The 12,190-nt window shown below is 45.7% G+C and overlaps 1 pseudogene; it reads right to left on the bottom strand.

Moving 5' to 3' along the window:
- Window positions 1-361: 361 nt before the first annotated feature.
- LOC127329558 (uncharacterized) lies at window positions 362-11,548 on the bottom strand (annotated as a pseudogene).
- Window positions 11,549-12,190: the final 642 nt, after the last annotated feature.

Here is a 12,190-nt window from a genome sequence, read left to right as displayed (position 1 = left end):
CAGCCCCAAAGGAAAATACAAGTTAATTAAACTCCCAACACTAACATGCTTAGGAAAAGTGGGAGGAATTAAGTACCATCATATCTTTGTTATTATTATTTTTCATATTATCAACACTAACATCGTCAACAGTATCAACACTAACACTAACATGTTATCTATTTTTAATATTATCAACACTAACACTAACATGTTATCTATTTTTATTAGTTTTAATATTATCAACATTATCATCACAATTAATATTATGTATCAATTAGATAAAATAATTAAATGAGAGCAAACAATCGAATAATAAAAAAACAGAGAACAAAATAATAAACAGAGAACAAAAAAACAGAGAACCAAGGTGGTCGGGGACTCACCGGCTGTGTGGCGCGGCGGGTCGAGGTGGTGGCGGCTGGGAAGCTCCCGGGGCGGCGGCGGTGGCCGGCCCGAGGCAGAGGCGTCGAGAGGTGGCGGCCGGCGGGACGCGTTTCTCCTCTGCGGCAGGCGGCGCGCGGTGGCGGACGACGCGTGGAACGGCGAGCTCCTCTCCTGCGGCGATCGGCGCGGCGGAATCGGGCAGCCTGACGGCGTGGTTTCCTTCTCTGCGCGAATGATCTGCGCGGAGAAGGAGAGGAGGAGGTTATACACGAAGGGGACCCTTTACTCCCGGTTGGTCTCTCCAACCGGGACTAAAGACCCTTTCGTCCCGGTTGGAGTTACCAACCGGGACTAACCCCCCTCCCCCCTTTAGTCTCGGTTAGTAACTCCAACCGGGAGTAAAGGTCTTTTTCGGTGCCACCCGCAGCTTCCTGCACGCACCACCCTTTAGTCCCGGTTGGTCTCTCCAACCGGGACTAAAGGTTTTTTTCCAGTTTTCCTTTTTCCTTTTTTTTCACTGTTTTAACTGTTTTTTTACATAGTCATATATTATACATATATATAGTGTTACATATATAGTTATATATATTCAATAGGACATATTCATACTACACCCGGGTGTAGTTACACCCACGCGTGTTTCTCATAATCTAGAGAGTATCTATCATACCGGAGAGTACGTACATGCAGTATGAAGTATATAAGATTATTTTGGTAGTATATATACTACTTTGTAGGCAGTATGTAGATTTTTTACGCAGACTCATTTTTTACGTATACATATGCATGTATTTCGGATATATAGTGCAAACTATGGGTTCACTTGCATTTTTTCACCGAACTTGGTTTGGAGTATCTTAGATATAGTGTAGGAACATACTCAAACCGATAAAGTATCGTATATACTTCCGTATGGTAGTATATTAGATATGGGTGTAACTACACCCAGGAGTAGGAAGTATTCATCCTATTCAATATGTATATATTCAATATGTATATAGTCATATATATTCAATATGTATATAGTCATATATATTCAATATGTATATAGTCAATATGTATATACTCATATATATTCAATGTGTATATAGTGTTTGAATTTAAATATCTCCTGCATACTTTCAAATCTGATAAAACTTTCAACATGAAAAGTGTTTGAATTTGGATAAGTAATCCAAAACCATTTTCTGTTTTGTAAAAGTAATTATTCTAACTATTCAAACTATATATTAAACATTTTCTGAATTATGGGTTTAGGGTTTACGGTTAGGGTTTAGGGTTTAGGGTTAGGGTTTATGGTTTAGGGCTAGGGTTTAGGGTTTAGGGTTTCATAGTGGATGATGCCGATGAAGATGAGGAGGAGGAAGAAGAGGCAGCGAGAGCTGGTGGTGAGCAGAGGAGGGAGAAATAGAGTACGAGAAGGATGGCTTCATATTGGATGATGCCGATGAAGATGAGGAGGAAGAAGAGGAAGCGAGAGCTGGTGGTGAGCAGAGGAGGGAGAAATAGAGTATGAAAAGGATGGCTTCATAGTGGATGATGATGATGAAGATGAGGAGGAGGAAGAAGAGGAAGCGAGAGCTGGTGGTGAGCAGAGGAGGGAGAAACAGAGTACGAGAAGGATGGCTTCATCGTGGATGATGCCGATGAAGATGAGGAGGAGGAAGAAGAGGAAGCGAGAGCTGGTGGTGAGCAGAGGAGGGAGAAAAAGGGTACGAGAAGGATGGCTTCATAGTGGATGATGCCGATGAAGATGAGGAGGAGGAAGAAGAGGAAGCGAGAGCTGGTGGTGAGCAGAGGAGGGAGAAGCCAGAGTACGAGAAGGATGGCTTCATCGTAGATGATGCCGATGAAGATGAGGAGGAGGAAGAAGAGGAAGCGAGAGCTGGTGGTGAGCAGAGGAGGGAGAAACAGAGTACGAGAAGGATGGATTCATAGTGGATGATGCCGATGAAGATGAGGAGGAGGAAGAAGAGGAAGCGAGAGCTGGTGGTGAGCAGAGGAGGGAGAAACAGAGTACGAGAAGGATGGCTTCATAGTGGATGACGCCGATGAAGATGAGGAGGAGGAAGAAGAGGGAGCGAGAGTTGGTGGTGAGCAGAGGAGGGAGAAACATAGTACGAGAAGGATGGCTTCATCGTGGATGATGCCGATGAAGATGAGGAGGAAGAAGAGGAAGCGAGAGCTGGTGGTGAGCAGAGGAGGGAGAAACAGAGTACAAGAAGGATGGCTTCATAGTGGATGACGATGAGGAGGAGGAAGAAGAGGAAGCGAGAGCTGGTGGTGAGCAGAGGAGGGAGAAGCCAGAGTACGAGAAGGATGGCTTCATCGTGGATGATGCCAATGAAGATGAGGAGGAGGAAGAAGAGGAAGCGAGAGCTGGTGGTGAGCAGAGGAGGGAGAAATAGAGTAAGAGAAGGATGGCTTCATAGTGGATGATGCCGATGAAGATGAGGAGGAGGAAGAAGAGGAAGCGAGAGCTGGTGGTGACCAGAGGAGGGAGAAACAGAGTAGGAGAAGGATGGCTTCATCGTGGATGATGCCGATGAAGATGAGGAGGAAGAAGAAGAGGAAGCGAGAGCTGGTGGTGAGCAGAGGAGGGAGAAACGGAGTACGAGAAGGATGGCTTCATAGTGGATGATGCCGATGAAGATGAGGAGGAAGAAGAAGAGGAAGCGAGAGCTGGTGGTGAGCAGAGGAGGGAGAAACAGAGTACGAGAAGGATGGCTTCATGGTGGATGATGCCGATGAAGATGAGGCGGAAGAAGAAGAGGAAGCAAGAGCTGGTGGTGAGCACAGGAGGGAGAAACAGAGTACGAGAAGGATGGCTTCATCGTGAATGCGCGCGACGCCAAGCTTTAGTCCTGGTTGGTGGGTGCAACCGGGACTGAATGTGGTTTTTTCCGCTATCTAACAAAACTGTCGGCGGGATAAGGACGCGTGGGTGGACGCGCACTGCTCCGCGAGATAAGGCATGTACCGCACGACGGCCTGTCGGAGGAACAAGACGAAGGATGCTAATCACAAGCAGCTCAACAAACCAACCAAGAAGTGTGTACACCCATGGCCGGAGGAAAGGGTTGGGAAATCCCCCGTGGCGGAGCTTATCGAAGATGTCGTTGGTGCGAACCCTACGATATCTTCGAGGAGCTCGCCCCGGGAAAATTTTGTAGGGGTTCGTAGCATAGAAAACAAAAAATTTCCTACCGCAAGAACGAACAAAAGCCAAGATCTAATCTACTAGATGGTAGCAACGAGGTTGAGATCAACGTACCCTCGAAGATCGCTAAGCGTTAACGAGGTTGTACTCGTGGTTGATGTAGTCGATCACTTGTCGCTCTCAAGAGCGAGTAGAAGATCTTGACGGTGCCGCAATCGGGCAGCACCTCCGCACTCGGTCACACGTACGGATTCTATGAAGACCTTCCTCTACCCGTTCCAGCGGGCAGCGGAGGTAGTAGATCCCCTCGGAATCCCAGCAGCACGACGGCGTAGTGGTGGTGGTTGACATAGGCATCCCCAATGGGCCTGCCGAATATGGTACCCGGGATTTACTGAAGGCCCACGACCCGAAGTTTATGAATCTCGGAAGCCCAGTTAGGAGATAGTTTGGAAAGATAGAGTTGTATTAGGAATAAAGAGATTTGTAACTTTACGGGTTGAACTCAGAGAGTCCCCCAGAATCTGTAACCTTGTGTAATACGAAACCCTCGGCTCCGCCTCCTTTATAAGGGGGGGTCGAGGGATAAAGAGAGCATCGATTCCATTGTCAACATAACCCTAGTTTTCTAGCAGTCGAGTACTTTTCCGGCTGAAACCCTCGAGATCTACTTGCCCTCTACTTCCACGAAAACCCTAGTCTACAACTTGTAGGCATTGACAAGTTAGTACCTTGTCAATTGGCGCCGTCTGTGGGAATTAGAGGTGACAAGGAGCTGATCTCGATGGCACGTTCAACATCGTCGGCATCTTCGGTGGCAAGCAACGCGATGGACGGAGGTAAACAGATCGAAACTGGTCTCGTTGATTTTGTTCCTCACCCTCCCGCCCGTTTGGATGCATATGCCTATCTGGAAGAGCCAATGGAGATGAAGTTCGGGAGCTTCTACTTTTGCGTCGGGAAAGAAGGATCACGTCGTTTAGCGACACCGATCTGTTCGGGACCATTAGCGGTTGGTTCCGATTTCTCGGGAGCATCATCGTCAACAAAATCAAGCGGAAAAACCTCGTCGACAAGCAGCGTCACGCCCGCCGTCGGCGGAGATCTCGCCAATCTGTTCGGCGGGATGTCTTTCGAGTCATCCACGGACTTCGATCTGGACAGCGACTCGGAAAGCATCGACAGCTTCAGCTTCATCGACAAATCTACCCTTATTCGGGAGGTCTTCACCGATCGTTACGACGGTGTCACCGACCCAGAAGATGACTACTCAAGGTCAACATGTCATCAAGTATACGTGATTGGCGAGTCCAGTCACCTGGAGAACGAAACATCAGAGGCTTTCGATGATTTGGGAAATCCATACGTCGATCCCGCTGATCTTACGCGAGGTTTAGGCACCAAGTATGTCGGGACTACACCACGCCAGAAGTTGCAACTACCGCAAGCAGCTTGGGATAGGGCGACAACAGCCCTGAACGGTACCAATCCGTTGACCACTGCCGCTACGGTGGAGGAGTTGCAAGCGTATCAATATAGGCTCGCGCGTGCTAGTCGAGAACTGGAGAAACAAAGGGTGATACTTGAGCAAAGAAAAGCGGCAGCTTCCGCGTCGAGTAGGCGAAGAGCTGAGCTTAGTCGACAATCAGGACCTTCGGGAGATAATCACAGGGAAGCCCGTAATAGAGGAAGATCTCGGCTCCAGCATATACCTGAGAATGAGAGGGAGCATCTGGTCCAAAACCTCGACATGTCTTTTATGTCGATAGACACAAGAGGAAACATTATTCCCAAAACACCGGAAGCTGGATACATGGCAACTCAGGCTTACATACTGGCATCCAGGCCACCTCCCAGAGATCCAAGAGAAGCGTTGTACAATATGGCTATGGCAGGAGTTGGAGTCATGGGAACAGCGTTTGCGGGTACAAGTACACCTCCCGAAGGTGCCCCAAGGCAAAATAGTCCACGACCTGCGGCGGTAGTGCAAGATCCTCCAAGAACGGGTGATGCGAGAAATACAGCAACACAGGCGCAGATCAATAGAGCGCGGCAAGAAAGAAGAGAACGTCGGCACTCACCAGAAGTTGATCAGGAAGATATGTGCGGGCTCCCTTGCTTCACTCGACGAGTTCGTAAAACTCGAGTCTCGTCTGGGTTTAAATTACCCGACAACTACAAGAAGTTCGATGGTCTGCAAGATCCTGAGGACTGGTTAGTCGACTACCTGGAGACAGTAAAATTGACGGGTGGAACCAAAGCAACTGCCATGCAGAGTATTCAGGTACACCTAAGTGGAGCGACGAGATCATGGATAAAAAAGTTACATCGGGAGGACAAGATAAAAAAATATACAAGTCATCATATGACTCGGACAAATGCGCTATTCCAGCAGCCGAAAAAGGCACTCGACAATATATTCTCAGAGCGCCTCAGTCGCGATTTAATCTCTGAATGCCGCAGTACTTTGCGAAGGTAAGACCCTAGGACCCGTCCTGCGCGGCGTGGCATCGCACCAGAATGCGCTCTGCTAATTTTTTCCGTATCAACAGATGCGAAGAAAAATCCTAACGGACGCGTTAGGTACCCGATAAAACGCGACTGGAGTTCGGCATATGGTAAGACCTTAAGCGGCACATGTCGAAACTACGCCAGTATACCGAGATCATGTCCAGGGACTTGATCTTGAAGTAGGTATTTGTGGGATTGCCACGAGAGCAGTTAACTGGTACCTGATCCGTCAGATGAACCAGCCCCAATTACCATTATCCATGTACAATATATGATACATTTATGAAAGGCATTTGATAACTCGAAGAAATCAGGTGTTAATTGTAATGATGGAGATTTTCCCTGATTCTTCGATTCAAGCAAAATCTCGGGGGCTACTGACATAGGCATCCCCAATGGGCCTGCCGAATATGGTACCTGGGATTTACTGAAGGCCCACGACCCGAAGTTTATGAATCTCGGAAGCCCAGTTAGGAGATAGTTTGGAAAGATAGAGTTGTATTAGGAATAAAGAGATTTGTAACTTTACGGGTTGAATTAAGAGAGTCCCCCAGAATCTGTAACCTTGTGTAATACGAAACCCTCGGCTCCGCCTCCTTTATAAGGGGGAGTCGAGGGATAAAGAGAGCATCGATTCCATTGTCAACATAACCCTAGTTTTCTAGCAGTCGAGTACTTTTCTGGCTAAAACCCTCGAGATCTACTTGCCCTCTACTTCCACGAAAATTCTAGTCTACAACTTGTAGGCATTGACAATTTAATACCTTGTCAGTGGTGGAGGAGAAATTCCTGCAGGCCTTCGCCAAGCCGGCGCAGGAATAAGGAGGAGGGAGGAGAGGTGGCGGCTAGGGTTAGCTCAAGGGCTGCCCCTTCTCTTCTTTATATATAGGAGGAAACTTGGAGGAGGAGGGAAAATACCGCCGTGAACAGTAACCACCATGAACAGTAACCGACATGAACAGTAAATGCCATGAACAGTACCTCGTGAACAGTACCGACATGAACAGTACTTTCCCCCAGTGTTTTCCTTTTTAGGGTTGCCCTACTTGGGCTGGCCGGCTGGGCCCTTGAGGGCCTGTGCAGGCCTCCCGAGAAGGTGGGCCCACTGGTGACCCTCTGGAGCCTTCTAGAAACCCTCCGATACAATACCGAAAAATTCCTGAACTTTTGTGAAACCCTGAAAATAACTTTCCTTATATGAATCTTGTTCTCCGGACCATTCCTGACCTCCTCGTGATGTCCTGGATCCCATCCGAGACTCTGAACAATATTCGTTCTCCATCTCATATTCCATATCTACTTAAACAACATCGAACCATAAGTGTGTCACCCTACGGTTCGCGAACTATGCAGACATGATCGAGACACCTCTCCGATCAATAACCAATAGCGGGACCTGGAGATCCATAATGGCTCCCACATATTCAACGATGACTTTGTGATCAAAAGAACCATTAACATACGATACCGATTCCCTTTGTCGTGCGATACTTTACTTATCCGAGGTTCGATCATCGGTATCTCCATACCTAGTTCAACCTCGTTACCGATAAGTACTCTTTACTCGTACCGTGATATGACATCCCTTGTGACCTAGTCACATGCTTGCAAGCTAATTGGATGGCATTCCACCGAGAGGGCCCAGAGTATATCTATCCGTCATTTGGATGGACAAATCCCACTCTTGATCCATGTGCTTCAACTCATACTTTCAGAACACTTAATGCCACCTTTATAACCACCCAGTTACGAAGCGGTGTTTGATGTCATCAAAGCATCCATCCGGTGTAAGTGATTAACATGATCTCATGGTCGAAGGATTAGGTTACTATGTATCTTAAAGCTTGTAGCAAAATGAACTTAACGACTTGATCAAATGCTATGCTTACTATGGGTGTATGTCCATCACATCATTCACCTAATGATATGATCTTGTTATTAATAACATCCAATATTCAAGATCAGGAAACCATGATCATCTATTAATCAACAAGCTAGTTTAACAAGAGGCTTACTAGGGACTCTTTTATGTTTACAAAACACACACGTATTAATGTTTCCGGTTAATACAATTATAGCATGGGATGTAAACATTTATCATAAACACAAAGATATAATAATAACCACTTTATTATTGCCTCTTGGGCATATCTCCAACAAATTTCCCCGCAAGCCCGTGAATGCCTCCATCTCCATTCTTGGTCTATTCCTATCAGCAGCCTCTTCCCTCTCCTGCAAACTCCTTCTATGGTAGGTGACTTTGTTTAAATTAATGTCACTTTTTTTCAAATCAATGCCTCCAAGCATGCTTATCTAGTGTTAATACATTACATAAAGAAACATTATTGCATCAAATGCAATGGGACATTGATTGCCATGTTGAGATACACATGTGTGCCAAAAAAATAGGCTCATTTAATATACATATAGTCACTTGTTTCCTAAAATGCCTTGAAGGACATGAACCTTCTTCGTGTATGTCCCTTGCTTTTGATCGCGTCGGCCATAACCATGGAGCATCTTCATCATTTAACCGGATGATTGGGTCAGTGTTCACTGTGAAGGGCGGAATTTCATCAAAATTATTATAATCTTCTGACATGTCTGTCTTGTCCTCCACTCCCACGATGTTTCTTTTCCCTGAAAGAACTATGTGGCGCTTTGGATCATCGTATGATGTATTCGTTTGCTTATTTTTCCTTTTTTTTGGGTTTGGTAGACAAGTCCTTCACATAGAAAACTTGAGCCACACCATTGGCTAGGACGAATGGTTCATCTCTGTACGCAAGATTGTTGAGATCCACTGTTGTCATTCCGTACAGCTTGTCTACCTGAACCCCGCCTCCTGTTAGCTTTACCCATTTGCACCGAAACAAAGGGACCTTAAAAGAAGGTCCATAGTCAAGTTCCCATATCCCCTCTATGTAACCATAATATGTGTCCTTTTTCCCATTGTTGTTTGTTGCATCAATGCGGACACCACTGTTTTGGTTGGTGCTCTTTTCATCTTGGGCGATCGTGTAAAATGTATTCCCATTTATCTCGTACCCTTGGAAAGTCAATACAGTCGAAGATGGTGTCCTGGCCAACAAGTACAACTGATCTCCAACAGTGGTGTTATTAATGAGATGTGTTTGCAACCAACCGCCAAAAGTCGTCATGTGTGCACGTGTAATCCAGTCATCAGAATGCCCCGGGTATTGGGAGCATACAATATTCTTGTGTTCATTGATATACGGAGCCACCAAGGTGGAACTTTGTAGAACTGTGTAGTGTGCTTGAGTGAAAGAATGCCCGTCTGTACATATTATTGCTTTCTTTCCTATCGTGCCTTTTCCACTTAGTCTCCCTTCATGCCGCGGTTGAGGAACACCAATCGGCTTAAGGTCAGGAATAAAGTCAACACAGAACTCAATGACCTCCTCTGTTCCATAGCCCTTGGAGATGCTTCCTTCTGGCCTAGCACGGTTATGAACATATTTCTTTAAGACTCCCATGAACCTCTCAAAGGGGAACATATTGTGTAGAAATACAGGACCGAGAATGGCAATCTCTTCAACTAGGTGAACCAGGAGATGCGTCATAATATTGAAGAAGGATGGTGGGAACACTAGCTCAAAACTAACAAGACATTGGACCACATCATTCTGCAACCTTGGTAGAATTTCTGGATCGATTACCTTTTGAGAAATTGCATTGAGGAATACACATAGCTTCACAATGGGTACTCGAACATTTTCCGGTAGAAGCCCCCTCAATGCAACCGGAAGCAATTGCGTCATTATCACGTGGCAGTCATGAGACTTTAGGTTCTAGAATTTTTTTCTCTGCCATATTTATTATTCCCTTTATGTTCGACGAGAAGCCATACGGGACCTTGATACTACTCAGGCATTCAAAAAAGATTTCCTTCTCCGATTTGGTAAGAGCTTAGCTGGAGTAATGATGTCATTTATCTGTCTCGTTCTCTAGATGCACGTTGTCTCGTTCTTTCATACGTTGCTGGTCCTGCCGTGCTTCCGGTGTATCTTTTGTCTTCCCATACATGCCCAGGAAGCCTAGCAGGTTCACGCAAAGATTCTTCGTCACGTGCATCACGTCGATTGAAGAGCGGACCTCTAGGACTTTCCAATAGGGTAGCTCCCAAAATATAGATTTCTTCTTCCACATGGGTGCGTGTCCGGCAGCGTCATTCGGAACAGATTGTCCGCCAGGACCCTTTCCAAAGATTACTTCTAGATTATTGACCATACCAAATATATCATCGCCAGTACGATGGACATGCTTCTTCCGGTGATCTGTCTCACCTTTGAAATGCTTGCCTTTGTTTCTTACGGGATGCTTTTGTGGCAGAAATCGACGATGCCCCAGGTACACGACCTTCTTACATTTATCCAAATATATACCTTCTGTCTCATCTAAATAGTGCGTGCATGCATTGTATCCCTTGTTTGTATGTCCTGAAAGGTTACTAAGAGCAGGCCAATCATTGATGGTTACGAACAGCAACGCTCGTAGGTCAAATTCCTCCTGTTTGTGCTCATCCCACACACGTACACCGTTTACGTCCCACAACTGTAGAAGTTCTTCAACTAATGGCTTTAGGTACACATCAATATCGTTGCCGGGTTGCTTCGGGCCTTGGATGAGCACTGGCATCATAATGAAATTCCGCTTCATGCACAACCAAGGAGGAAGGTTATAGATACATAGAGTCACATGCCAAGTGCTATGACTGCAGCTCTGCTCTCCAAAAGGATTCATGTCATCTGTACTTAGACCAAACCTTAAGTTCCTTGCGTCATGTGCAAAGTCCGGGAACTCTCTCTCGATTTTTCTCCACTGCGACCCATCAGCGGGGTGTCTCAACATCATGTATATATTACGGTCTTCTTTGTGCCATCGCAACAACCTGGCATGCTCTTTGTTTCTGAACAAACATTTCAACTGTGGTATTATAGGAGCATACCACATCACCTTGGCAGGAACCCTCTTCGTGGGGCGCTCGCCCTCAACATCACTAGGGTCATCTCGGCTGATCTTATACCGCAATGCGGTGCATACCGAACATGCATCCAAATTCTCGTACTCCTCACCGCGGTACAGGATGCAGTCATTAATGCATGCATGTATCTTCTGCACGTCTAATCCTAGAGGACAGACAACCTTTTTTTTTGCTTCGTACGTACTTTTGGGCAATTCGTTACCCTTCGGAAGTTGCTTCTTCAATATTTTCAGCAACTTTTCAAATCCCTTGTCAGTAACACCGTTCTCTGCCTTCCATTGCAAAAATTCCAGTGTGCTACCCAGCTTTTTCAGGCAATCTTCGCAATTTCGGTACAACAATTTTTTGTGATCCTCTAACATCTACTCGAACTTCAACCTCTCCTTTTCAGTTTCGCAGTCCCTCTTTGCATCAGCAATGGCCCGACCAAGATCATCAGCGGGCTCATCTGATGCCTCTTGATCTTCAGCTTCCCCCTTTGCAGTATCACGGTATTCAGGGAACATAGGATAGTTGTCATCATCCTCTTCTTCTTCATTGTCTTCCATCATAACCCCTCTTTCTCCGTGCTTGGTCCAACAATTGTAGCTGGGCATGAAACCAGACCAAAGCAGGTGGGTGTGAAGGGTTCTCGAGGAAGAGTAATCCTTCTTATTCTGACAGACAACACATAAAACCATCCCGATTGTTTTCCTCAGCCACACCGATAAAAAATTTCAGGCCCGTAATGAACTCGGCATGGCGTCGGTCACCATACATCCATTGCTAATTCATCTGCATTATATATTTAAGTTTATCAAAAACTATTAAATAACATCATGAATAGTGAAGCGATGTAAATCGACAAATGCATTTTATCAATAAAAGATGAAAGGATAAAATTGTTAACCTCAATCGAGAAGGAAAAAAAGAGGAGAAAGATTAAGTGTGGATCGGGCACTTCATATCATATTTTGTTTTGTGTGAACTCAAGTGGCATCATTTTCTTAGGCATTTGATCGAGCACCTCTTGTGCATAAGAAGGGAAAGCAAATTTACATACACCCTTGTGCATAAGAAGGGAAAAAAGAGGAGAAGGGGGCTAAGCTTGGGCAGGGCATGGGGATATATATAAAGAGAGTTGGACCTTTAGTCCCGGTTGGAGGTTT

This window comes from Lolium perenne, chromosome 2, assembly GCF_019359855.2.
Source record: "Lolium perenne isolate Kyuss_39 chromosome 2, Kyuss_2.0, whole genome shotgun sequence".
Lineage (NCBI taxonomy): Eukaryota > Viridiplantae > Streptophyta > Magnoliopsida > Poales > Poaceae > Lolium > Lolium perenne.
This window is presented reverse-complemented; position numbering and strand designations above follow the sequence as displayed.